At 42.5% G+C, this 26,289-nt stretch overlaps 1 protein-coding gene across 1 annotated transcript in view; it reads left to right on the plus strand.

Annotated features, from left to right (window-relative positions):
* The first annotated feature begins 4,379 nt into the window (after positions 1 to 4,379).
* The window catches only part of PIP5K1B (phosphatidylinositol-4-phosphate 5-kinase type 1 beta), a 166,826-nt gene continuing 144,916 nt past the window's right edge, over positions 4,380 to 26,289 (plus strand). The window contains exon 1 of the mRNA XM_034773731.1: positions 4,380 to 4,687. The gene's annotated coding sequence lies outside the window, so the exon portion shown is untranslated. The remainder of the gene's footprint in view (positions 4,688 to 26,289) is intronic.

A 26,289-nucleotide genomic window follows, 5' to 3' on the forward strand; every position in this document is an offset into this window, starting at 1 on the left:
GAGGGTCCTCAAGTGACTCAGTCCTCCAACTTAGTCACACACAGTCTGTATGTCAGGGGTTCTCAAACTGGGGGTCAGGACCCCTCAGGGGGTTGCAAGGTTATTACATGGGGGGTTGTAAGCTCTTAGCCTCCACCCCAAACCCTGCTTTACATTCAGCATTTATAATGGTGTTAAATATATAAAAAAGTGTTTTTAATTTATAAGGGGGGTTGCACTCAGAGGCTTGCTATGTGAAAGGAGTCACCAATACAAAAGTTTGAGAACTAGTGCTGTATGTGAAATAAAACCCCCTTCCAGGGAAACAGTCTGACAGGAGGGCCCTATCTCAGTACCCCTGGGTTTGACTTTCTTTCCCTGTAGCCCTGCCTAGGCTCAGGCCCTTTAACTAGTTCTGGCCCTGATATGGAGTCATAGCCCCAGGGCTTCCTTCCTGGAGATGCTATCTTCCTGAAGCCCTCCCAGGGCTCAGTTTTTACTCAGGACCAGCAGTAAGAAAAGAGCTCCTTCTTGCTCCCCCAGTCCCTGCCAGTACTGAGCTATCCATGGTCCTACTGCTCTTTCAGCCAGCCAGGAACACAATTCTCTCTCCTCCAGCTCCCAGCAGCAACTGATCTCATGCTGGCCCCGCAGCTCTTCTTATACTAGTCTGCTGGGCCCTGACTGGCTGCTCCCTGCAGCCCCTTTCCAATTCGCTGTGTCCCCTACAGCCACTGTAGGCAGGTTGGAGAAACCTCTCCACTGCCCTTTTCTAGGACTGGGGGTGGCAGGGCTGCAAGGCCTCCAGCAGGGGGCCTGGGGGCCTGGTTCACCCCACCACACAGGGTAATGTAATTAATGTAAATCAACATGAATTAATGGAAAATAGATTGTATCAAACTAGATATCTGTTTTTGATGAGATTACAAATTTGGTTGATAAAGGTAATTGTATTGATGTAATATACTTAGATTTCTGTAAGGCATTTGACTTAGTACCTCATGACACTTTGATTAAAAAATAGATTGACATAAAATTATCCTAGCGCACATACAGGTTAATATTTTTGAAAGTTTGAGGGGAAATGGTTGAGATATTTTTTAGTATGAGGAGAGTGAGGTAAAATAATTTTCCATTATTTAAAAATAAAAAGGCTTTGGGAAGAGCCATACAGCTGCGTGTTGAAGGGTGAAATCTGGCATGGAAATGCACTATAGAATAACTTTCTAAAAATTAAGATTATTTCAGGGGTTTAGAGCCTCTTGTGCCAAACTAGGAATAGCACCCCCACCCCCTGAAACAGAGTGCCCTTGGATTTTCACTGGTATCAGCAGAAAGCAACCTCATGGCTATTCCTGTGGGGAAGGGGATGTCACGCCAGGGCTCCCCGAATGGAGGACACCAACCCAAATGCTGCATTAATGGAGTGGAAAAAAAGGGGCTTCACCTCTACTATCCCCTGAAAGCACTATTAATCCCTGCAAACAATGCAACCATGTGGGGGTGAAAGGCATCCTCCAGATGCCTGAGCTCCCCATCACTCCTGCTGAGGCAGACAGGATCACATCAGCTTCTTCCTCCTACTACAGGATGATTCTCTGGAGCGCCACAAGCAGGAAGAGTTGTCTGCCCTGCTTCCCCCGTCCCAGTCTCCTACAATGTTATCAAGAGTTCTTTTGATCATGAGTGTTTTTGTTTTTTTACAGCACCAGTTATTGGAATAAAAAGATTGCATTCATCTCAGCTTTATTTAAACAAAGTAACTTCCTAGCTTTCTGTTGGGGAGTAAAGCTTGTAAATGTGGAGTGAGTGCATCCTAGTGGTTCACAAAGAAAATAACTTATGTAAAATGATTTTTTTAACCTAGTCTCATGATGATGTTTTGGTGATTTGACTCCTGATTTTTGAATGCTTGCTGTTGGCTATACTGCAGACTTTTGGTGGAATATGAAACAAATTTGCCACTCTGAGGGGACTGCAAAAGGAGGGGTGCAGGGCAAGCAGGTGGCAGCTCTTCTTCCTGTCCATGGTGTTTTGAGGACAGTGGTACTACTAACAGGAGAAGCAGGGTAGGCCTCCCTGCCTCTACAGGAAACAAGGGGAGATGAGAGGCCCAGAAGCTACTGCCACTAGCTGTCTATCTCCCTAGACTGACCTAAGGAGGCTTTGAACTGGATAACTAGTCCACTGGATAAACCTAGGCTGCAACTTCTCTCTCTTGCCTGTCACTGTGAGCATTACTGAAGATAAAGACCCCAATGAAAGGAACAACCAGAAATGAAAGCAGGACTTTGAAATGATACAAGGTCTTCCACACAAACATACTTTGTATAGTTCCCTTTGCACTTTCTGTAATTCCTCATGCATGAGTCAGCATATCTGATGTCACTAATTTACAGTAGTAAATACTGAGATAACATTATCTAGTTTGTGCGGTCTGAGCATGAGTCCATTCAACAAGGAATAAAAATGGGCCCAGACCTCCCGAGAGGGATCTTCCATCTAGAGCTTCTTGAATTATGGTTGCTTACACTCAAAGGGTAATGTAGCATTCATTGTTCATGCTCCAGTGACATGACATAATAGCTCATTTTATGGTGATAAGCTGAGCCCTCTAAGGAATCCAGATGTTTCCTTGATCACCGCACTGGTTGGTGCAAGCTCCTCCCACCCCGCCCATCCTATTTAACAGGAAATCTTCATACCTGGTTTCTTTAACTTCCTTCATACATGCATCATTCTGGGCATTGCCTTTTTGCCTCCTCTGTCCCACAAATGGATACCCCTATGTGGTATGGCAGAATCATTTGAGATAGGTGAAGGATGTGGTGGAGAAGTTCATGGATGGAATTTGAGCCTTGTAAGAGTGGATAGGGCTCACCTGAATGACTTTGCTGTGAGCTAGTTATGCTTCAGGGTGTACCTCTTTGCTGAATACACTTCTCCCCAAAAAGTAGCTTTCTTTGAAGGTATCACCTCAGAATATACATATGCTTTTAGTTTTGAGAGACATTCCCTTTCTTTTGGAATGAAAGAAATCTAAAATGGCTCCTGAACTTCTCTGAGTTTGGGAACATACCCATACAGCAAACATTCACACAAGTATAGAGTTTTAATCTGGTTTTACAGACAGGTCATGAAATCATGGGAAGAAGTATAGTTCTTCCTTCTAAAAATAAACTAATAATTATTTACTATTTGTATTACTGTATGTGAGCATTTTTATAATGTTGCACTTCCATAATGGTTTGCACACCAAAGCACTGCACAAACATTAATTAAACCTCAATTCTTTGCATTGCTAGCTCTAATGGGTGAACAGAGAGTTTAAAGGGCTTCCCCAAAGCCATTAATATAAGTCATTGTCTCAGGGAGTTCCTGGATTCCAGTCCCATGGTCAATCCACTAAATCAGTAGTGTGCAAATTGGGGTGGGGGGTGTACCCCCTGGGGGGACATAAGAGCTTCTCTCACTGGGGCATAAAGAAACTGGGATCCTGCAGGTCCCACATGACCCCCTGCCATAATAGCAGGAGTGGAATAAAAATAGAATGAGTATTGTAGGGCAGGAGGAGAGCAGGATTAAAAAAAATAGTCCTGCCATGCCACAAGCAACATGAACGGTTCACACAGCTGCCGCTGCTCTCTAGCCACCCAGTTCTGAAGGTAGCACCATCACCCGCAGCAGCGCAGCTGCAAGGGTGGCAATGGGGCACAATGGGGGTGAGGGTGGGGGTGTGACTAGAAGAGTTTCCATACCACTACACTAGATCATACTGTAATATGAACAGACCACAAGGGCCTAACATATAGTACATGAAATATCCTATTGCATTTAAAATTATATTTATTATTAATATCTGTACAACAGGAACATCTAGAGTCCTCTATTTGTGCTAGCAGCTGTACAAACACAGAAGGAAAAGACAATTCCCTGCCCCCAAAGAGCTTACAATCTAAGCATAAGAGGAGGTGGAGACAACAAAGCGCCTGGAGAGGGTGCCATATTCTACATCAGCTGCGTGATGCAGGGATGAGAGGTTTGTGTTAAACACCTGCCATCCTGGCGCTGTGAAGTTACGCACCTGCTGCGTGTATCTCCTCCCAGCAACGTGCTCCCCTCTCCCCCAAACATTCCTTCCTTCCTTCCAGGCCACAAGTGCGGGAACCTTGCGGAACTTCCCCCCCCCGGGTGCAGGCGTGCAACTGTGGCCTGGCCAGGGGCACCCTGCCCCTCCTCGCGCAGCCCGGCAGCCGCCAAGCAGCCCCACTCCCCCTGAGGGCTGGCGAAGGGTAAGTGGGGAGGAGATGAAGCCCGGCGCTCAATGCGAGTCGGGCGGGGGAGGAGGAAGGGGAAGAGCCTGGGCTGCTGCCGGGCGGGGCCTCAGCCGGCGGCGCAGCCCTGTGTCTGGGAGGCGCGCAGAGCACCAGGGCTGGAGGGGAGGGAGGCCGGGCTGGCTCGGTGCGTAACTTCACCCAGCCTGCCAGGAGCAGGAGCAGGAGGACGGCGGGATCTTACCGCTGCCCAGGGACGGGACCGATCTCTCCACGCCGGGCCGGCGGGCTGAAGCCCAGCCCGGAGAGAGAGGGCGGCAGAGCCGAGCCGGAGGCTGCAGCTTGCCACGGCTGGGCGCGCTGAGCGCTCCGACAGCCCCGGAACTCACCGCGGGGGTGCAACTGGACTGGAACGCGGAGCCCCCGGGCCAGAGGCAAGTGCGCGCGGCTCGCCCCCTGCGGACCGGCCTGGCTGCTCCCTCCGGGGGCGGTGCGGTGCGGGGCTGTGACAGCTGCTCCTTCAGGGACCCGGGCTCCTCCGCCCCTTCCCAGGCCGGGTCCTCCGGGAGGGACCCCTAGGCAGTAGCCTGGCTAGGGGCGGGTGGCAGCGGGAGAACTGTGCGGGCACCGCCGCTCCCGGGGACTGGGCAGTAAGGGGCTGTCCGGGCACCGAAGGGAGCTGGCACCCGGGGTGAAGAAGAGGGATGGTGTCAGTGGGAGGGGACTGGGGTGGCTGCTGGTGGGGAAGAGGGTGGTGGCGTGCAACAGCAGGATTGCATGGGCCCCTGTATGTCGCCGGGGAGGCTCCGTCCAACTCCTTTTACTGCTAGCTGTGGATCCGGATTGAACAAGTGGGGTGGTGGTGTAACGACATCAAATGCTGCAAAGCCTTTCCCCACCCCACGCCTTTCAGACTGATACTGAGCCCTGCGCTGGTTAACCGGGGGAAGGGAGATGGAAAATGTACAAATTGTTCCGCTGTTTCAGTTACAAAGGCAGGTTTGTTTATTTGCTATCCTTGCAGGTGCTAATCCGTCTCTGCTGTTGCCTTGTGGTTGACGGGGTGGATTGTCACCTGGTTCTAGGAAGTTGTTTAGATGGTTAGCTACCTTGTTCCGTGTCAGACAGTAAAATCAATGCTCTGGAACAAGAATAATACTCCATTAACACTCTTACACAAGTTACAATTTGTACTGCTACTTTCAACAAAACAAGCACAAACCCCTTCATATTGAGGCCCTAAGTGCCTCAAACACTATAATGCTGCTAGGTCATTGTAAACCTCAAGGTATTTAAGGATTTGTGTTTTCCAGAATTTTGCCTTCTGGTAATTGAAACATACTAACATGGAGAGAGCAACAATTAGCTCTTTACTTCAGTTTTGTAATCACAGCAGAAAATTATCTTCCCTAATCTCAACCTTTGCTGTAGCAGTCTGGTAAAAGGACAGACATCTTCATTAAAATGTAACACTATATAGAAGATTGGTTTACATAGAAAATCTCTATTAAACAATCTAAGTAGGGGAATCACAAGTGAGGTAATAATGATTTATTTGGCTTAATATAAATCTGAAATAATTTCAATGTGTACTGAGAAAATACTCTCGTGAACAAGAGAATGTATACTAATTATATACCCACACCTTAATGAATCCATGCATAGATTATAGGGCTGGTAGCCTGATGATAATTGCAGTAAGATTTGATATATGCATGGAGGTCTGGTCCTAAAATATTATGTCTTCTTTGAAAAGAATGCCACTACAGTCTAATCTACATATATCTCCGAACTTTACAAACTTTGTATAAGTCTATAACAATTTTTGTTAAATTTCAGGGGTTGGAGAAGTCAAGGCTTTTACATGAATTACGTCCTGATGCTGCAGACTTAACTTAAACTGAAACTCAGTGAGACTACACACATGCTTAAAATTAAGCATATGCATAAATCTTCATAGGATAGGGGTTATGGTGTGAATCTGTGTTGATTAGTTATTTCAGTGTTTGGAAGAGTTGAGACGGACTAAGGCAATTGTGTTAGATGGATTTAAGACTTTAAATTTGCTGAATAACGTCCTGAAACAGGAAACAGTCTCATAAATATAGCAGACCTATCTTGGAGTATCACTGGGTGGTTTACCTAAAACAGCAGTGCTTCCTGGAACCAGCTGATGCACTGTTTAAGTAGTCAATATCAATCTGGAGTGTACTTAGAGTTTTTCCTCTTCACCATATGAAAAACAAACCTACGTGTATTTGCTCTGCTTATTACTGCTTCAAAAATCTATAAATATGTCGCATTAGGTCTCCTAAAGAAAATGTCAGTAGTGGTTGGCTCATGTCACTTTTAAAAGGATGTTGCTGGAGGTGAAGAAACAGAGTTCTCCTTTTCAGAGACAAAACAAACTACATGTTTCTGTAAATGTTTTATGCTGATCTTCAATAATGCAGGAAGGACTCAATTCAAAGCAGAATTTGAGGGTTTTTTTTCTCTTAAACTTAATTTAAAGAATATTGGCTGTTGAGAGAATTTGAGTTTAACATAATGGTAAAAGAATTCTGAAGAATACTTCAAGAACTTTAGTTTGTGACCTAGACAGAAATTTTCAGAGCACAAAATACATGTACTGCTGACATGGTAGCCATAGTGGCTGCTTTGGCATTTTCAGCATTTTTCAAACATATTCTTCCTCAATACGTTCAACTTTCATGGGGTTTTTGGTCCATAAATCTTTGTGTCATAGGCACCTGAAAAATATAATTCAGGAAGAACTGTCTACAGCTAATGGAAAAGGTCTGAATAGAGAAACATTGTTTTCCAAATCTGCTTTTATAATTAAAAACCCCAGAAAAAGCTCATACATGGCAAGTAGTTACTAAGCATAAAGCATTTAGAAACATTTTTCTTTACTCTAATTTTGATTCCCATCCCACATTTTTCTACCATGCCCTCTCATTACATAAGTGGAGAATCAACAAGTTTGGGAAATGATCCTTCATCTGTTGAAGCCAATGGGATTTTTGCCATTGGTTTCTTGTTGATGCAGGATTATGTCTGTGACTTTGTTATAGCAAAGTATTTAAGCCTGCACTTAAGTCTCATTGAAGTAAATGGGACTTAAGCATGTGATTAAAATTGTGTGAAATGTATGAATTATGTTTTTCTCGTATCTAATACCCAAATAAATTAACCAACGCATCTGATTTTTTTGACACCAGCAGAATTGACCAGAAGTTCTAAAAGTACCTTTTTGGTGGTTTGTTTAGAGTTTGTTTATATAGTACTAATAGCTCATTATCTCATGCAGCTCCATTACATTAATATCCATTCTCTGGTTATGCATCATACAAAAAGCAATGGATGTTAAGTCTCTTGGCTCTGCTCAAAGAATTCAGGGAAGAACCTGGTGTGTTCGGCAACATTCCCTCTTTTAGTGCTTGATCAGTTCCTTCAAGGCACTGAGTCCTTCAACTGTTTTGTTTCAGTGAGAGATAGTGCTGCACAGCTCCCACAAAGTGCTGAGCATGTTGCAGGATTGGGAGCTGCTACTGAGTGCATAATAGTTGTTTTATTTGCCTACTGCAGTCACTGTACTGCCAGTGTTTTAACTTATGACTTTGTAAAGTGCTTTAAGATATTTTGAGTACAGAAGGAGCTGTGTAAACCTTTGTTACCCTTAGTGGCTAGTTGGCACCAAAGTTTAAACATATGTAGGCCAAAGAAGCTAAAGTTTTTAACTAAAAAATATTCAGTAATGGCATTTAGAAGTATAGAAATAAGTAGTTAAGGGAAGGTAGATGTATATTCAAATACAACCTCAGTTCCAACCATCACTTACAATACATAAATCTGCACTTATGAAATATTGTATATTCCAAAACCAACTTTAAATCTGTCCTTCAATCCTTGCCCAGCATGAACCTATGAAACAGAGAAAGTCTTTTATACCTACTCACACCGGGTTATATACATTTTGAACATGAGCTGCATAGCTTCTCAAATCACCACTGTATAGCCCATAGACTCACTCACAGGCTGTCTTCTGTTATATCTGCTCATTTTGGGCTGGGGTACTAACACTTCAATTCTTACTCTCCCTATACAGACTTGGCCCTCTTCCCCCATTCCAGCTTCTGTCTATGGTCAAGAGACTACACATCTCATCTTCATCACATACTTTACAATCCAGAAACAGAAGTCTTCCCCCATTCCCTCTGAGGCAGAAAGCTTGAACTACCCCATCTGCCCTCCCTATGTGAACTGGAAATTCCATTCTACCTTCCCTATTCATCCTCCCAATGTGAGTCAAAGAACCATACCATCCTCCTGTAGGCCGCACATTTCCCAATTCCAATCCACTTTACATGTATGTCACAGACGGTCAGACCGCAGTGTAATTTATTCATCAAATCAGGCTAGTGTTATTAATTTTATACTAAGGAGGGGAAAGAGCAGCCAACATATGTGCTGAGAGTATTGTTTTAATTTGCGGTAAATGGTGTGGAAAAATGGCACAGTTGGAGTCATTGTAAGTATTCCTCTTTATCCCCCATTACTCACCTACCAACATCAGGGGTGTGTGTGTGTGTGTATGTGTGTGTGTGTATATATATATATATATATATATATATATTTTTTTTAAATGTGCAGTGTGAGATTTTTCCATACAAGTCCCTCCCTCCCCCCAAAACCTGCAACACAAGAACATTAAATCTGCAAAGTTAAGTACTCAACTCCTACTCTGACATTTATCAGCACACCCTTAACTCTGTCATATTGTGTATATACAGTTTGCTATATCTTGTATTACAGAATCATAGACCATATTTTCTACAGGACACCTGCCTTACTCATTGTATGAGATGGATGGTTCTTAATGAATGTTGCAGCTTTCTTTTTATTTTGTAACAAATCTTTGAGGCAGGATTGTATTCACAATTCTACTGAGAACCTCATGCCAGTTTCCCTTCAAGCTGGTTTAACCCCAGTACTTTGGCTCTCTGGTATGAGAGGTATAGGGAGTGACATTCAGTTTTTTCTCTTGCTGAGTTGGGTTTAATGAGAAATCTCTGACTACTGGAATGAGTCCACAAAATGCCACACTCTCCTAACATTTGACATTTTGTTATACTTGTGTACACTCTCCCATTATAATTAGATACAATAACTTCGCTTAACTACAAGCTTCCCCCCCCCACCCTCAATTATAGTTAACACATTAGTTTTCAAAAAGAGAGGTTTCTTTTTAGAAAGTTTGAAGGGGCAGTAATAACTTATCAGGGACCCAAAGAAAATGTGGACAGTCATCAGTTTTAATTGGGGTAGCTTTTAAAAGTAATGTTAGAGAGAACAAGAAAAAAGTAATTTTCCTTCGGAGTAAATCTGACCATTTTCATGCCAAGCCAGTTTTCCTAGCCAGAGTTGCAAGGAGGCTAAAAATTTGTCTCAAAATTCTGTTTGTTGCTTTTTTTAGGGTCTGAGCCAAACCCCATTGAAGCCAATGCGAGTCTTTCCATTGAAATCAATGTGCTTTGGATCAGGCTGTTAAGGTAATAACTTTCTAGCTGTGAAAGGGGCTATAGCTATTAATTTATTCATGCATAGTCAAACCTTCTGTTTTTAATTTGTATAACCAGCCAAAGTTTTTTTGTCTCTTGTCAAGATTTTCCATGTCCAAGAGTGAATAAAAAGAAAGTTTATCCAATGTCAGTGTGGAATAAAATTTGTTAGCACTTAAAGTAAGGCTTGTTGATGTTTCCTCTCAGATATGGTGATATGCATATCCTTTGGTGTAAGTGCTGTCAAAGATTTGGCATAAAAACAATGTAGTAGTACAGTAGCCATATAAACAAATGGTTTAATAGCATTAGAGCTCCTGAAAGAACATCAGAACCATCCTAAGTGGACAGAAGCCAATAATAATGAGCTTTATTTTTTATAGTTGCCTCGTTAGGTTTTAAATTTTTTAAAAAGCCCATTTCAGGAGTAACAGTTCAGTATAGGGCTTAATAATAATCTATATTGACAAACAAATCTATAAAAATCAAAGGCATGGGTACAATTTTCAAAAAGCTCCAAAGTCCCATGGGACTTACAGGGTACTTTTTTTGAAAGCATCTGTCTTAATATTTTATTCCCTAACTCCAAGATAAGGATTAATCTGAACAAACAGATCTCCATGTCTGTAAAGCAACTTTTTTGTCAGCAAGTACACATCATAGGTCATACTTTCAAAAAGAGACAGAACACAGGAATTGTGCAAAAGGTGGGTGCACTCATTTTGTAAATTTAAAATTCTTCATTTGCATATAATGTTCATTACCTGCATGTGCAAATTCTTGTATTTGTGTGCACAAGCTTGTTTGCATAAGCAGTTATTTGGTATGTGTTTACAAATGCAGTTTCATTTGTGTAAATATAGGAATTTTGCATAGTTCACCTATTACATAGTTTTGAAAATGGGCTGTGTGGCTGATTGCTTTGGCTTTTTCCAGATGACTAACCGGGGGTGGATGGATGGAAGGAAGGAATTCAACTTCTCACCCCAGGGACAGGCTGCAATGCAGTCCTTCTGTAGCTGATCTCAGCCTCTGGGTTAGAATAAAGATGGCTGCCCTTCTACACCCACTGTATGGTAGTTCATAGTCAGTGGATCCACCTTGGTGTATGCTGATTAGAATCTCTGCTTCTTCTGCCTGTGGCCCCTTCTATGCCTGCCTATGGCCCCTTCTAAGCCAGCCTATTCAGGGGTGAGATGGGGTCTGCTCTGTGATTTGTAGGCAGGAGTGAAGGTTCTCTCTTATGCAGCCACTCAGCCTGTTAACTCCCCCCTCCCCTCCCCCCCACGTGCTATGTAAGACTTGGAAGCACAGAAATGCTGCTTTACAGTCTTTCTCACACTCACCTGTGGTAAACTGGCTTTCAGGTAGTTGAAAGTTACTTAGGGCAGGTCTTCACTACGGGGGGGAGGGTCGATTTAAGATACGCAGATTCAGCTACGCGAATAGCGTAGCTGAATTCAACCTATTGGAGCCGACTTATCCCGCTGTGAGGACGGCGGCAAAATCGACTTCCGCGGCTCCCCGTTGACGGCGCTTACTCCCACCTCCTCTGGTGGAGTAAGAGCATCGATTTGGGGATCGATTGTCTCATCCCAACGAGACGCGATAATTCGATCCCTGAGAGATCGATTTCTACCTGCCGATTCAGGTGGATAGTGTAGACCTAGCCTTAGGCTCTGATCCTGCAAAGACTTACGCATGTGGTTAGCTTTACATATGTAAGCAATCCCATTGCAGTCAAACTCTTGTATGTAAATCTTTGCAGGATCTGGACCTCGTTCCCCAATTCTGGAAAAACTCAAGCATGTGCTTAACTTTATGCACTGTGAATGGTCCCACAGAAGTCAACGCAGCTACTCAGTCCACAAAGATAAGTATGTATCTCTTTGCAGGACTGGAGTTTTATGAGTTTATTGCTTATTACGTGCATACTAATCCAGATTTTTTTCTGACATACACACATGCTATTTTACAAAAAGAAATCCCCAGAAATGTTGTTTTGTTTTCCCCCTGACAAAAGAACTTGGCGGCGGGGGGGAAGAGATCAGTCCAACCAAATTTAGTCAGTTTATTCAAAACAGAAAGAAAAGAACTATTCTAGAAGATGTTTTGGCTATGAAATAGGAAACCTTTTCATGGAAGACCTCAGCTTCTGATTTTGTTTTGTTTTTAATAGAAGCATGATAATGCAACAAATACCCTTCAATAAAATAATTTGTGTGTTTTATCTGTTGCCAGATTTTATTGACTATTTTTAGTTTTATTGCGCTGGGAAACTGAATCTAACAATCCCTTTAATGGTGAAAAAGAAAATAACAAAGATTAGTGGGTATTTCTCAGGAGCTGTGGAAAACCAGACTTGGATTTTGTTTCATGCTTCAGGGCTCAAGCTAGTTTGACTATTGGAGACCAGGATGGGACCTAATGAGGGGGGGCAGATTATCCCACATCTGCTTTCTACAAGGTTCTTACAGCTTTCACTGAAGCATCTGGTGCTGGCAACTGTCAGAGACGGGATACTGGACTAGATGAACCATGGTGGGTCTGATACGGTTTGACAATTCTTATGATAGCTTATAAATTTCTAAACCTACAGTAGAAAACTAGAGGGAGATCACCGTGTTGAACAGGTGCCTTGAAATATGCTCTTTCGTTTCTCTTTTGGGATTGAAGTGCAAATAGCAGAATAAAAAACAGAGGAAAAAATACAAGAAGTTTCTTTAAAAGACTGAAGTTTTGTATAGTTTTAAAGAAAATGTAAATTTTGGACTTAAATATAATTAGTTTTAGATGATGCCATACATTTAGCAGAAACTTCATCTATATTACATATTCAGAGACAAGGCAACATTATTTTAGTGCTTTTAGGGCTATATAATAAAGCAATTGTAGTTCCACATAACTCAGAGGGATATTTTTAACAGAATCCAAGTGTTGAATTTTTATTCATGCTATTCATGTAGGTGTACATAAAAAAAAAAAATTACATTTCCCTTCATTTTCTTTTTGCTTAAGATTTGGCTTTCCCAAGCTGGAAATCAAAAGACCAATAGCTCAGAGCTATAAATAATTTAGGTTGAGATAGCTCTTGTAACTTTTACATAATCGAAATGCTTTGTGAAGGTTGTGTTTGCATTCAGAACTCACATTATTTAGTTTTCTACTTAAACAGAGCAATGTGAGGAGCTCTTCTATTGTTAGCCAAAAAAGGATTTAATGAAGTACTGGATATTCTTTTGGTATGTTGTCTTTTGTTGTGCACTGTAGTTAATTCATAGGGTTTTGGAAACAGGGACAGACAAATAATTGTTTTGACCTGTCCATGGAGAAATACTGTCCAATCTATTTAGTGTCTGATGTACTTTTAAGGTGCTCACATGCAGCAATGAAGGGAATCCTACAAGTGCCTAGATAGATTAATATTTGGTAAGATTTTGTGATGATGTGCATGTGTTCAATGTTTATAAGGCTTCCTCGTCTTTTGGTCAGTGAAACATCTGGGATTAAAGTCTCTTTAATAAAACAAACTGTACAAATCCATGTTCAGAGGGTTGGTTTCATGGTTATCATTTTGCCCACCATGAGTTACTTTCATGGTGAAAGTAAGGGTAAAACTCCGACTCTTGTACTGCAGAAACACAGGTCACTACCACTTGAATTCAAGTAGCTTCATTAGCTGTTAGTATTTGACAAGTTCAGCTGCTATTTATAGAATAATTTACAAAAACAATCCAAACGACTTATAGAATAATCAATTTGACTAACTTTGTATTTTTCAAATAAAGTACATTCATATTTTTTCCATTGCTTTCGCAGCTCTAGCTTGTAGTAGACAGTCTGACACCTAGTTTAACAGTTCTGATTATAGAGTCCATTTTATATATGCACACTGGGAAGACTGGTACGTTTCCTTTATGTATGGTGGGTAATAATTAAGTTTGTAGCTCTGAGAAGGGAAGTCCTTATCTTAGCTACAAGTTTGGTAAATGTACATTAATGGGACATTCTTAACCACACCAATGATCTGAGATGTGATTGGGGAATGACATCTTCTCTAGAAAGAGAGATGGTTTCTAGCCACTCCTGACAAAGATCCGTGGGTACTAGATTATGTTGGATATCTTTGAAATCTGACTTCTGGAACAGTAAGGTTGCAACTGAGCACATCTTACATGTTCCCTGAGGCTTTCAGTTGACTTAGAAAAGCCTGTGTAACATTTCAATGTACCAAGCTTTCTTCTGCTCCATATGCTTTAACTGACATCAGGCTATAACTGCTCCACAGGGCTGAAAACATACGCACCATGTAGATCTTTGGATGGGTGTCCCTATCATGCTTCTGTCCACTACCAAGCCACTATATACCAGGGGTGGGCAAACTTTTTGGCCTGAGGGCTGCATTGGGTTTCATAAATTGTATGGAGGGCGGGTTAGGGGAAGGTGTTGTGGCCCGGCCCCCATCTCCTATCTGCCCCCCTGGGACTCCTGCCCCATCCAACCCCCCTGTTCCCTGATGGCCCCCCTGCGACCCCTGCCCCATCCACACACTCCCACTCCCTGTCTCTTGACAGCCCCTGGACCCTCGCTGCCCCATCCAACCCCTCCTCTCATTCCTGATGGGGGGGCTCCCCCGCAACCCCTGCCCCAGCCAACCCCCCTTCTCCCTGCCCCCTGTCGCCCCAGCCAACCCCCCCCTTCCTGATTGCCCCCTGGAACCCCTGTCCCCATTCAACCCCCTGTTCCCCCAAGACTGCCTCGACCCCTATCCACACTCCCGCCCCCTGACCACCACCCCGAACTCCCCTGCCCTCTATCCAACCCCCCCACTCCCTGCCTCCTTACCACACTGCCTGGAGCGCTGGTGGCACTCCAGCCGCGCTGCCCGGCCGGAGCCGGATCACGCCGCCGCCGCCACCACGCAACACAGAGACCAGGTTAGGCCCGGCTCTGCAGCTGCGCTGCCCCAGGAGCTCACAGCCCCGCCGCCCAGAGCATTGCGCTGATAGCCAAGCGAGCTGAGGCTGTGGGGGAGGGGGAACAGTAGGGGAAGGGCCAGGGGCTAGCTTCCTGGGCCAGGAGCTCGGGGGCTGGGCAGGACGGTCCCGCGGGCCGGATGTGGCCCGCGGGCCGTAGTTTGCCCACCTCTGTTATATATGCCTGCTTCCCCAGTGGTGAGTAGAGGAGTGGTGTAACCCTAACCCCTACATCAGTTCTATATCACAGGAGTGATACTGACTGCATGGTAATCTTCCATGGACTTGTTAAGATGGGTTTAGGGCCAAAGTGTAGCTGTAATGAAACAAAGCAGCCATGCTTTGCCAGAGAATCTGACCCCTTATCTTTTGTTGCTAGCATTTGTGAACTGAGTTTTTTTTTTTTTTTTTAACAGCTGCCTCACCTTTCTGAGCGCTCACTCATTTACTATTAAACAGACATGAGCATCTGCATAATTATCGTTAACTGTAGTCACCTTTAGCACAAGTCTGTGGAATCCTTCCCAGCTCCTCCCAACTTACAAGTTAGTTCCAAAGAGTTCATGTAATTCAGCATTGCTTTTTACGTCCTGTATCACTTTAATCATGGGAAAAAAAATAAAACAAAAAAAAAAAACAGTTACAAGGCACATGGTAATCCATAATAAAAGATTGCAAAAACCTAAAACATCTTTTTTGTTTTGGTTTGGTTTTTTTGGTGTGGCCACATCAGTGGGGCGGTTTCCTTTTGCTTGCTTTTCAGTTCTTCTAGTGTACCATTTTTTCCCCTCTGTTACATATATGAATTGTGAGGGGAAGAGGGGGTCAGTCTTGTCAACAGTAGCAATAAGATGGGCATCATTCTTCAAGTAAACATCAGTTATTCTCTGTAGTGCTCAGGGAAAATGTACTGTATGGAAGAGCTAATGGAGAAGGGAGGCGGTTGTATATTGTACCCGCATCCCACTAGGTAAGTGATAGCAACAGGTTTATGTACATTTGTTACTCCTGGGGGAATTCTGTGCCAAAAAATTAAAAATTCTGCAAATTTTATTTGTCAGAAGAACGCAATGTAATCAGTCCAGTTTCAATTATTTTGGTAATTTTATTTCAAAATACCTGTCAACAAGTATGTCATCAATACAGACAACAACAAAAAAGATTCCCTCACAACTAGAGAGTTAAAGAAACCCCTACAGCAACCCAGTTCCAATTGGGGGGTGCTGGAGGGGCTGTGTGTCAGAGCAGACACCAGCATTCCCCCTCCCCATAGAGCCCAACCAAGGGGCACCTCCCAGACACCAGCACCCTCCTCCCCACAGAGCCCAGCCATGGAGCAGCCTAGCCCAGACACCAGCAGTCCTAGAGCCTTTACTACCCCTAGCGTTTTTACTGTCTCACTGGGGGACATGGTCTGGTGTGGCCTAGCCCTTCCTCGCTCTTTGCCAGAGCTGGCTGGGTCTCCCAGGCCCTCTCCCGTCCCTGGAAGAATGAGGATCAAAGAGCATGGAGCCACCAGCCCCACCAGGCTGGGCATTCTGCTTACTGCGATCTGGGCTTTGCAGAGTCCAGCGGCCCCTCGTGGCAACCAGAAATTATGTGGGGGAAACAGGGAATTCTGCAAAATTCTGTATTCCGCAATGACACAGAATTCCCCCAGAAGTAATCTGTATGTGATGTTTCATCAAAGGGAAAATGACAGCACAAAACCTATAACTTTCTTAGGTGCATGTCTCTAATGTATAAAATTAATCTAAGCATGGAGGGTCCATGAAGACTTCACACAATTAAACCCCATACTCTCCCTACTTAAGGGAACTTGGCAGGAGGGCAAAAGAGAGTGTTCATCCCTGTGTATTGCAGGTGGGGTCAGTCCCAAAACAGCCAGCTGAAGGAGCTGACTCTGGATCCATGCTTACATGGATCCAGTGTGTCAAACTCCATGAGTCGGGGGGTAGGGGAGAAGGGAGCACTTCAGTTACTTAGGTGAGCAGGTAGTGGGCTGTGTTTGGGGGAATGAGGGGATTGATTTTTATCTCTAAGAATAAAGGAAGATATATTACAGCCAGAGATTGATTTACATTAATACCGCCTTAACTTTCACGCTTTGTGATTATTTTATCTCAATAAAATACTCAATACTCAAGCCCGGATTCTCTCTGAAGGTGAAACTGCTTTGGCCTGCACTGAACCTAAGGTTGGCTTAGGGAGCCTTTTGTCAGTGTGGCCGCTACTGATGGTGGTGGTGGAAACCCGAGACCTACTGATGGTGTTTTAACCAGCATGTTATCTAGCCCTGCTCTGCAACTACACTGTCAAGTAGTTAAAATGTTGGTGGCTGCTAGCAGCCTGTCTACAGCACTTCTTCTATTGTAGCTACCACTAGTGGAGCTGCACCAGTGATAATGCTGTGGTGGAAAATAGGAAGAAAAATGCTAATGGAAAAAAAGGCTAGGGATGCAGAAGTTTGGGATTTTTTTTTAACCATTCCTATCTTTTTATGAGTTTAGGCAAGTTGTTTAGGCCCTGATCTTCCTGCACTGAAATCAATGGACATGAGATCAGAGCCCTAGCTTCAGAACTGGTTGCTTCTGTGTTAAATGAGGATAATAATGCTAGCCCACTTTTGTAATCTTTGTTAAGATCTTAACAAGAGAAGCCTGATATACCTAGTGAATACATATGTATGTTTTACAGTCATTGCTGTTATTCAAATATAATTTTCTACTGTCAGAGCACGATTTAGACCTGGTCTACACTGGGGGGGGGGAGGTTATCGTTCTAAGTTACGCAACTTCAGCTATGTGAATAACGTAGCTGAAGTCAACGTACTTAGATTGACTTACCGTGGTGTCTTCATTGCAGTGAGTCGACCTCTGCTGCTCGTCCGTCGACTCTGCCTGCGCCTCTCGTGGCACTGGAGTACAGGAGTCGAGGGGAGAGGGCTCGGGTCGATTTATCATGTCTAGATTAGACACGATAAATCGATCCCTGCTGGATCGATTGCTGCCCACTGATCTGGCGGGTAGTGTAGACATACCCTTACTTAGTTTGATGTAGTAAGCCTTCCAGTACGCGCACAGCCTTGCAGATTTCATCCTTTGTGTGTTTGTCTACTGTGTTTAATAGTGTGAATTGTATTCTGTCTGAAGCAACGGCAATTAAAGAACATTGACATAGTGTTTTCTTTTAAGGTATTTAGAGGAAACTGTAATTAAAGCCAAGCCTTGGTATTATTGTGTACATAAATCTAAGTCGGTGATTGCTTATTTTCATTATTTTAGTGAATAAAATAGATTTCCAGTACCATATTCTTGCATTGTACTTATTTTTATGTCTTTGAAAGAGAAATGCATTATAGCAAGTGTTTTCAAGACTAATTACTGGAAAACTCATGTAGTTTATTCCTCTGATATACAGTAATAATTACGATGAAACAACTCTAAAACTTTTGTCACTTGGGGCCAAATTCTGCAACCATTACGCAGGCTCTTTATTTTGTTTTGGGTAAGTAACAGTTGGGGCGCCAATCTTAAGCATATGTGTATCTGTATGCACTGGGTCCAATTCTCTGCTCACCTAACTAACAGTAATGGAGTTGTGCCAACAGGGAATCTGGCTCTTTAAGTAGCTTCCTTGAAATCAACAGAATTACTCCAGCTAGGTAAAGTTGCACACATGCATAAGACTTTGAAGGATTAGGGCCCTGTTTTTTTGTTTTTTATTTTTATTTATTTATGTATTTATTTTACTAGAGGTGGACCCGAGACACAGTACAGATCTTAAATTAAGAGAGGCTCTGAGTTTTTAGACCTAGGTTTGTTGTGAGCCCACTTTGCTTTTACTAGTTGTGTGTGATATATGAATAACTTAAACTCTTACGCAGTAGTTGCTACATACCATCTGAACTTGTCTCCCAAATCTGACGTTTGTGCACTTGCTTGTTTTCCTAAATGTGCCATTGTTGCTACCACTAGTGCAGAGCTACTGGTGTTCGCAATTGTTGGAACACTGGTGTAGATTGGCCTCTGGAATTTTAACTACCTGATCCTGCAATCCTCATGATCACAAAGGTTCAGTTGACTTCTCTGGAAGTTAAGTATGTGTAAGGACTGTAGCATGAAGGCCTTTATAATGTAAACTGCACTTTTATTACAGAGTGACTTTTGCAGAACAGGATTAGCTTTGTTTTTATTATATTTCCAGATACTGGTACGATAAGACAGAGATATATTTACTTCTTTCCAAGGTCTCAAGGGATTGCAGCTCATAAAGACTGAGTCACAAACAAAAGATGCCTTTGGATATTTTTTGTTGGATTCTGACTGAGAATCAGAAGATTGCTCATATAAAACATCATAACAAAAGGAATGTAACCTAGGTCTCTTGGTTAATGACAGAAACATCAAATAACGTTCCTCTAGTAGCAGAGTTGATCTTATGTCACTATTTCAGATAAAATAACAGAGAAATATTAATTGTTTTGTTAATAGGATGTTTAAGGTAAAGGTGTTCCTTTCCTATTGAGTTCTTTATTGGCTTTCACACAATGCTAATTTTTAAAGTGAAAACAGAAGCTAAACTGAATTTTAGATAAACCTTGTTTTTAATACTTAAAATAAAAAAATCTGTGAGCAGTGTCTTGTTTGCAGGGGAAATATTTACATCCAGTGTTTGCAATTCAAACATAGTAGCATTGTGCTAATGAATCAGAACCAGAAAGTTGAAACTTCGTAGAAACTGTAAACAAAAGTGAAACTGTTGATCTTTTCACTGAATGAAATGGCAAAAGTAAACAGCACAAATGAAGCAAAATAAGCTAGATTTCTTCAGTTTATTAAAAACGTAAGTGGTATTAGTAACATGTTTAGGGAAACATCTACAAGGGCAGTTTAGTAACTGGCAGGATGAAGTCTGTGATGCAACAACAATCCCTGTCTTTAAGATCTGCAGACAAGTGCTGTGCTCTTCAGGGGTGCGGTCTGCAAATCCTCACATTTGTGTGAATAGTACATTGGAGATAATGGACTATTACAGTGGGAGGCAGCAAAGCCTGGAGTACTGGGGTTCAGGAGACTGTGGTTCTAAACCTGTATTTGGCAACTTGATCCTGCATTAATTAAGGCTGCAGTGTTGTCCCTGACTTAAACGGATGCAAGATCAGACCATTCCTGTGTGACCTTGGACATGTCCCACCACCTCGCTGTGTGACTTGTACTACTGTCCTCTTACTGTGATTTGTTTGTATATATAGTAGCTTTTACCTGCTTTCCTTACGTCTTTAGGAGACAGCATTTTCCCCTGTTTTGGATTTTTAGGGGTAACTAACCAGCCCCTTCCCCTTTCTGCTCCTTTGGGAGGCTGACCAGGTTAGGTCAATTAAACTAGATGTTGGAGGAGAAATAGTACAAGTGTCTTTTTAGGGGATAAGTGCCTGCCTCCCATAAGCCATTTTCTTGGAGGGACTGGTACTGTTCACTTGGCTGCAATGCTTTAGCACTGTGGGTACGTCTACACTTCCACACTTCGAGCTGGAGGTGTGATTCCCAGCTTGAGGAGCCATACCCATGCTAGCTTTCGTTGAGCTAGTGTGCTAAAAATAGTGTAACCATGGCAGCATGAGCAGCAGCAGAAGCTAACTGCCCCGAGTATGTGTCTAGGGTCAGCACTCACTCAGGGCCTCTAGTCCATGCCACAACTCGTGTTGCTATGACTAGATTCTAATTTTAGTGCATTAGCGCAATGAGAAACAGTGTCAGTATTTCTCCTTGAGCTGGGAATCGGACCCCCCAGCTTGAAATGTAGACATACCCACTTATGCATGTGCCAGGGCATTAATGATGTGCCTCTGTCCAGTGCTTTAATGGTTCAATTGCGGCAGGATTTGGAGGAGGTTTTTCTCAGCCCTTGCGGAGGACACTAGTGAGCTGGTAGCTTGTCTTCCTACTAAAGATACCTCACATGGATTGAAAGAGGCCTGCTGGTTCAAAAGGCAGGTGTGGGAAACATGTTGGCCAGCCACCCTCTTCCCAAAAGTATTGAGAAAAGGGTGAACAAAAAGCCCGCACCCACACTAAAATATTATTACAGGTCTGTCACATCTTAGGCACATTTAACATGCGTGATTTCAGCTTTACGTGGTCAGCAAAAACAAAAAACAAAGAGAAAAATAACAACAAAAATACCGTTTCTGTAGTGCGGGCGATTCCACCTGCCATTACACTCAATGTAATTTAGACTATACGCGATTTTTCGCCTTAGGCGCTGACTGCGGAACGTAACCCCAGCGTAAGATGAGACAGACACAGATGTAGTGTGTGGAGTGATTTGGGGGCTTTTTGAGGGACGGGGGTGGTGGGCAGGAGGCTGAAATCCAGTCCTGAGTTTTGAATTGCCAGAGGACACTAAGTTCACAAGGTCTTAAGTTTCATAAAAAGATTGTTTGTTTGTGCTGCTAATATCTAGAGTGTTTTGTAACTCATTGGTTTCTGCCCACAGGAATTCACACAAGTCTGAGCCTTTGACTCTTTTATAAGAATTTATGCAAGTTAAAAACCATAAGACTCTGAAGTTTAGCTTAGATTTCCTTTTGTGTGTTAGATTAAAGAAGCCCTCATTTTCTGTTTACACAGTTTGCTTGAATGGTGATAAATATACTGATGCTCTAGAAATTGCATCTCTAAAGCATTGCCCAACTAAGCTGGCTGTTCACTATGGGGTGCCACAGGGAAATGTGCTCCCGCCTTTCTGATCAGCCCAATACCACTGCACAGTTTCAGTAGCCACTGCGGTTCCCAAGTCCCCTCTCTGTTCAGGGGAATGGCTGTTGGAGCGAATGCCAGTAAACAATCCCCACCTAAAAGCTTGTGCAGCTGAGCATACATCTCCTAATATTCAAGCTTCGTAGATCCTTTTCTCCCTGCAAAAAGAACCATGAAGGTTCCCCTGCAGATAGGACCCTCCGCACCCAGGTGAAGAAAGGCAGAGGTAGCACCTTGACGCCTGTTGTGCTAAGTGCTACAAATACGGAACAAATTTATTTTTCTTGTTGCATTGTGTCATGACAAAAATGTGTAGTATGAATAATTTTATCTTTTAAATCAGAGCCTTGAATAGCCAGGTTTCAGCTAGCTCCCACACTGAATTACAGTAGAGTCTAGGCGTATGCTATAAGGTTGAGTTAATATCTCAACCCTTATTCATGCTGGCATGAGCAGAGGCTACAGAATTGGGTATCAAAGTTAGGTTATTCAAGATGACCTGGTTAGTTTCCTAGAGCATAGTCCTATTATGCAATGGTGGTTGTGTGTAATGTTTGTTTTTAATATGGTCAACCAGATTTTCTTTGAACAAAACCATTTATTAATCAGTTATTGAGGGAATATGTTCTCTTACTTGTACAACAAAGCAATACTAGTTACCTGACATGCAAAGAACACCAAATGCGAAGATTTAGAAAACTGTTTTTGTCAGTAAATGTCTATTTTTCTTTTATTTATATATCTATATATACACCTCTACCTTGATATAATGCAGTCCTCAGGAGCCAAAAAATCGTATCGCGTTATAGGTGAAACCGCGTTATATTGAACTTGCTTTGATCCGCCGGAGCGTGCAGCCCCCTCCGGAGCACTGCTTTACTGTGTTATATCCAGATTTGTGTTATATCGGGTCGCTTTGTATCAGGGTAGAGGTGTGTGTGTGTGTATGTATAAAAATAAAAAAGTCAGTGGATGTGGGAAGAAATTATTTCTTTTCCATTTCCCCATTTTCATCATGTTTTGAAATCTGCATATTAGCATTTGTTCTTTGACTTGCATAGATCACAATTTCCACCTTCCTTATGAAGTACCTTCTTTGAGCAAACTAAGTTGTGTTGCGTATTTCCTCTTTAATCAATGTGCCTCGATTTTTTTTCAGCTTAAATATTCATTCTCCTCTCCTGCGCAGGATTTTTGCTAAGTAATAAGTCTGACTCTGAAAATGTATGAGGAAAGCGTCCATTTTGTATGCAGTGTCACATTCAAAAAGGATTGACAGTAGAGTGCTCCTTATGATGCTGAGGTGACAAAAATAAGTATATAGATGTTTATTATGCAGCCTGTTAAATCTTGCTGTATTTTATATTTGTGAAGGACAAGTGGGGTCATTAGAAAATGAAATGAGTCACTCAGAACCACTCCTCTTCTGAAATGTGAGGATGATGAGGCTTTTTGTTCAACCTTATTTTAACCCTCTGAGAATTTGGATACTACTTTCCTGGTTGAGTTGTTTTAAAGATGAAAATAAACAAGCAGCTCATTTGGTAGCACAGACAGAGACAACTAGATGTCTAGTTGATCTGAGAGCTACTCCAAGACTTCTGTCAATTGGGTCCAGTGGCACTTTTAGATGTTTTGTATGGTATGTGGGATCTTAATGGAGCCACAACCCAAGAAGAATTAGAATTCATTTTCTGAGGAGCACTCTGTGCCACTCTTTTATGTGCTGTCTGTGGATCTGATAACTGAGATGATGAAATCCAACATCTGAGCTAGTCTTGAAAAATATACTTGTTTTCTTGCGAAAGTGAAATCGAGCTAGTGAACTATTGAATGTAGCCCGGAGCTGCTCGGCTCTCGTGCTGCTAGGGTTCATTAATATGCACTTCCCTCCCATCGCTCTGCCAGAAGCACATAGGCTGGGACAGAGAATAAATTGCAGGAGACAACTGGTAGTTCTCCTGTGATAGGCACTGCACTACACTCTCTGCTCACCCAGAATGAAGAAAATGGAGCACTTAACTCTGAATAATTCTCCTTATTGTGGGGGTAGAGAAGGAGGTACCAGGACTCAAGCCCGGGAAAGCCGTGGTGTTGAAAGGGGTGCCTTCTCTTCCCAGTAACCAGAAGTGAAATGTGGAGAAAAAGTAGCACACTCTATCCCAGCACCCAAAAATGGGGAGAATAAAGCTTCCCTCCACTCCACCCAGCAGCCAGGAAGGGGACTGCCATCCTCCAGACACCTACTAGCGAAGATCAGTACCAAAGAGGTCTCTCAATGAAGCCTGATGGGAACTCTGCAATTCCCCTTTCTCCTGGCAGTCGGGAGAGGGGGAAGGTGGGTTTCCCACCTTGGCGTTGTCCTGCAATTCTGATTTGTGGGGAGGTCCCCTCTTTGGTCTCAGCCTTGACTAGTAAGTGTCTGGTAAACTTTACAAGCTCTGCATTAAAACAAATTTTCCCCTCAGCAGTTATAGCTTTCCTGAAGTGGTATACTCAATTCCTGAAGTAAAACATGGGCACTGCTCCCCTGTATGGGTCACTGGAATCAGAGATAGGGTGTGCTTGTTCTCTGAGCCACACTGGTTACAGGTTTCAGAGTAGCAGCCGTGTTAGTCTGTATCCGCAAAAAGAACAGGAGTACTTGTGGCACCTTAGAGACTAACAAATTTATTAGAGCATAAGCTTTCGTGGACTACAGTCCACTTCTTCGGATGCATACAGAGTGGAATAAATATTGAGGAGATATATATACACACACATACAGAGAGCATAAACAGGTGGGAGTTGTCTTACCAACTCTGAGAGGCCAATTGTGTGTCCTCTACTGGCTGATCTGCAGAATAGTATTGTTGACAGCCGTGTTGGAGAAAGCTGTTAGTTTCTCCTTGCCCCATCTCTCTGCTGAAGTTAGATAATATGCCAGTTTAATGGAAACCTGCAGGAGCAAATTGAAACAGAAGGAGTAAAGCAGTGACCTAGAATGATAAGACGGTTTGTTTTCAGTGAAGCCAGTCTTCATATCAGTCTTCTGCTCTTTCCCTCTTCAAGCCCTAGTGGAAGCTCCAAACCAAACTATTTGTCTAGTACTTTGTGGGTGTGCCACTGTGCACTGATAAATGAAAGGTAAAATAAAATGATCTTTTGTAGTGCTAAGGGCTACAGCATGGGTACTTAACCTCAGGAACCATTAGAATAAACATTGTTAAAGTTGTCCAAATAAATTATTTTTTTTATAGAATCACAGGCATATTCCATCCCTAATTTCTTTAGTCCATTTTCCTGCCAGTATGAGATGGTTCCCTATTGTAGATTTACTACTATAGTTCTTTGAATTTGATAGACATGACACAAGTTATAATGTTATCTGGACCTCCAATATACTATATGAGTTACCATGAAGTGCTGAATCTTTCACCAAACGAAAGTAACAATGGATTTACTTCACCATAAGACAACATTATTAGAACATGTATATATTTTCCTCTTTATAGTTAGTAGATTATTGGGTGTTGTGGGAAGACACTGTAAACAGTTTTTGAAACTGGATGTTCATCTGAAGATTAATCACTTTACTATCAGATAATAACAATGAAATATGTACAACACACTTCTGTGGCTCATCGTTATACATGAGGAACCTTTTAAAACAAATTTCAAAATATTTCGTCCCTGCCAGTTCTACTTTATAGCAGTACTTGGTAATTTGTACATGATCAAGTATGTATTGTAACTAAAGGATGATATTTTGGTCCTTCATAGAAATCCTAGTAAATGACATTTGCAGGGCAACCTCTAGCAGGGATGGGAAAATGTTCTCCCTCATCTTAGTCCAAACCAGAGATAATATATCAGGCTGTGTGCAGTATTCCATGACCACCATTCCTATATCTTGGCTGGAGTATCAGTACAAGCATTTTCACTTCTCTCTCCATTCTGCCTCCCAAGTGGCCACCTGGAATGGTGGATTCACACAGTTTTCCCCCACAGCCTCTTTCCCGTAGTTCAGTCCAGAGAACCACCACTAAAAATGCTTTCACAGTATGCAGGGATTGTTGTTGCCATTTCCATAGGCTCTCTGTAATCTGGCTTCTGTGCAGAAAATTCAATATTTCTCTTGCATTTTGGGACTTATGAGCCTGTCTGGAGTGCTGTGTGGGTTTGCAGGATTTCACCCTAAATTCAGAAGAAAAGGCAAAATATATTAGCAGGAAGAAAGTGGTTGGGGTGTGTGTGTGTGTGTGTGTGCATTATAGCTTATGTATTTCTCTCAACCAGGTTACTCGATATGCTAATATCTTTTAGATAAGGGTAAAAATTAGTGATTTTCTTTTCTAAAGAATATTTTTGTTGGTGAAACTGAAAATACTCTGATCTGATTTAATCACATTCGTTATAAATAAACACACTAAAGCTGGAAATGTGCATACATCAGCAAAGTTGGTGTATAGGGAAATGAATAGAAGCATGTGGAAAGTTCACCACCTTTAAATCTGTGCACTAAATATCTTTTTTTAAATGAGCCTTTTGACGAAATGCTCAAACTCATGTTGCCTTTGCAAGCTGCCTGTAATTAGCCGCTGAAAGAGTCATTATTACAGAACTTTTGCTACCAACATGAATTCAGCAACAACAGTTAACTGATCATTATTTTCTGTAGGTTTAGAATTTAGGGCCTGATTCTCAGAGAAGGCTGCTAATTACCAAACTATTTAGTAAACTGATCTTTTTGTAAACA

The sequence above is a fragment of the Trachemys scripta genome, chromosome 6 (genome assembly GCF_013100865.1).
Source record: "Trachemys scripta elegans isolate TJP31775 chromosome 6, CAS_Tse_1.0, whole genome shotgun sequence".
In the NCBI taxonomy this organism is placed as follows: domain Eukaryota; kingdom Metazoa; phylum Chordata; order Testudines; family Emydidae; genus Trachemys; species Trachemys scripta.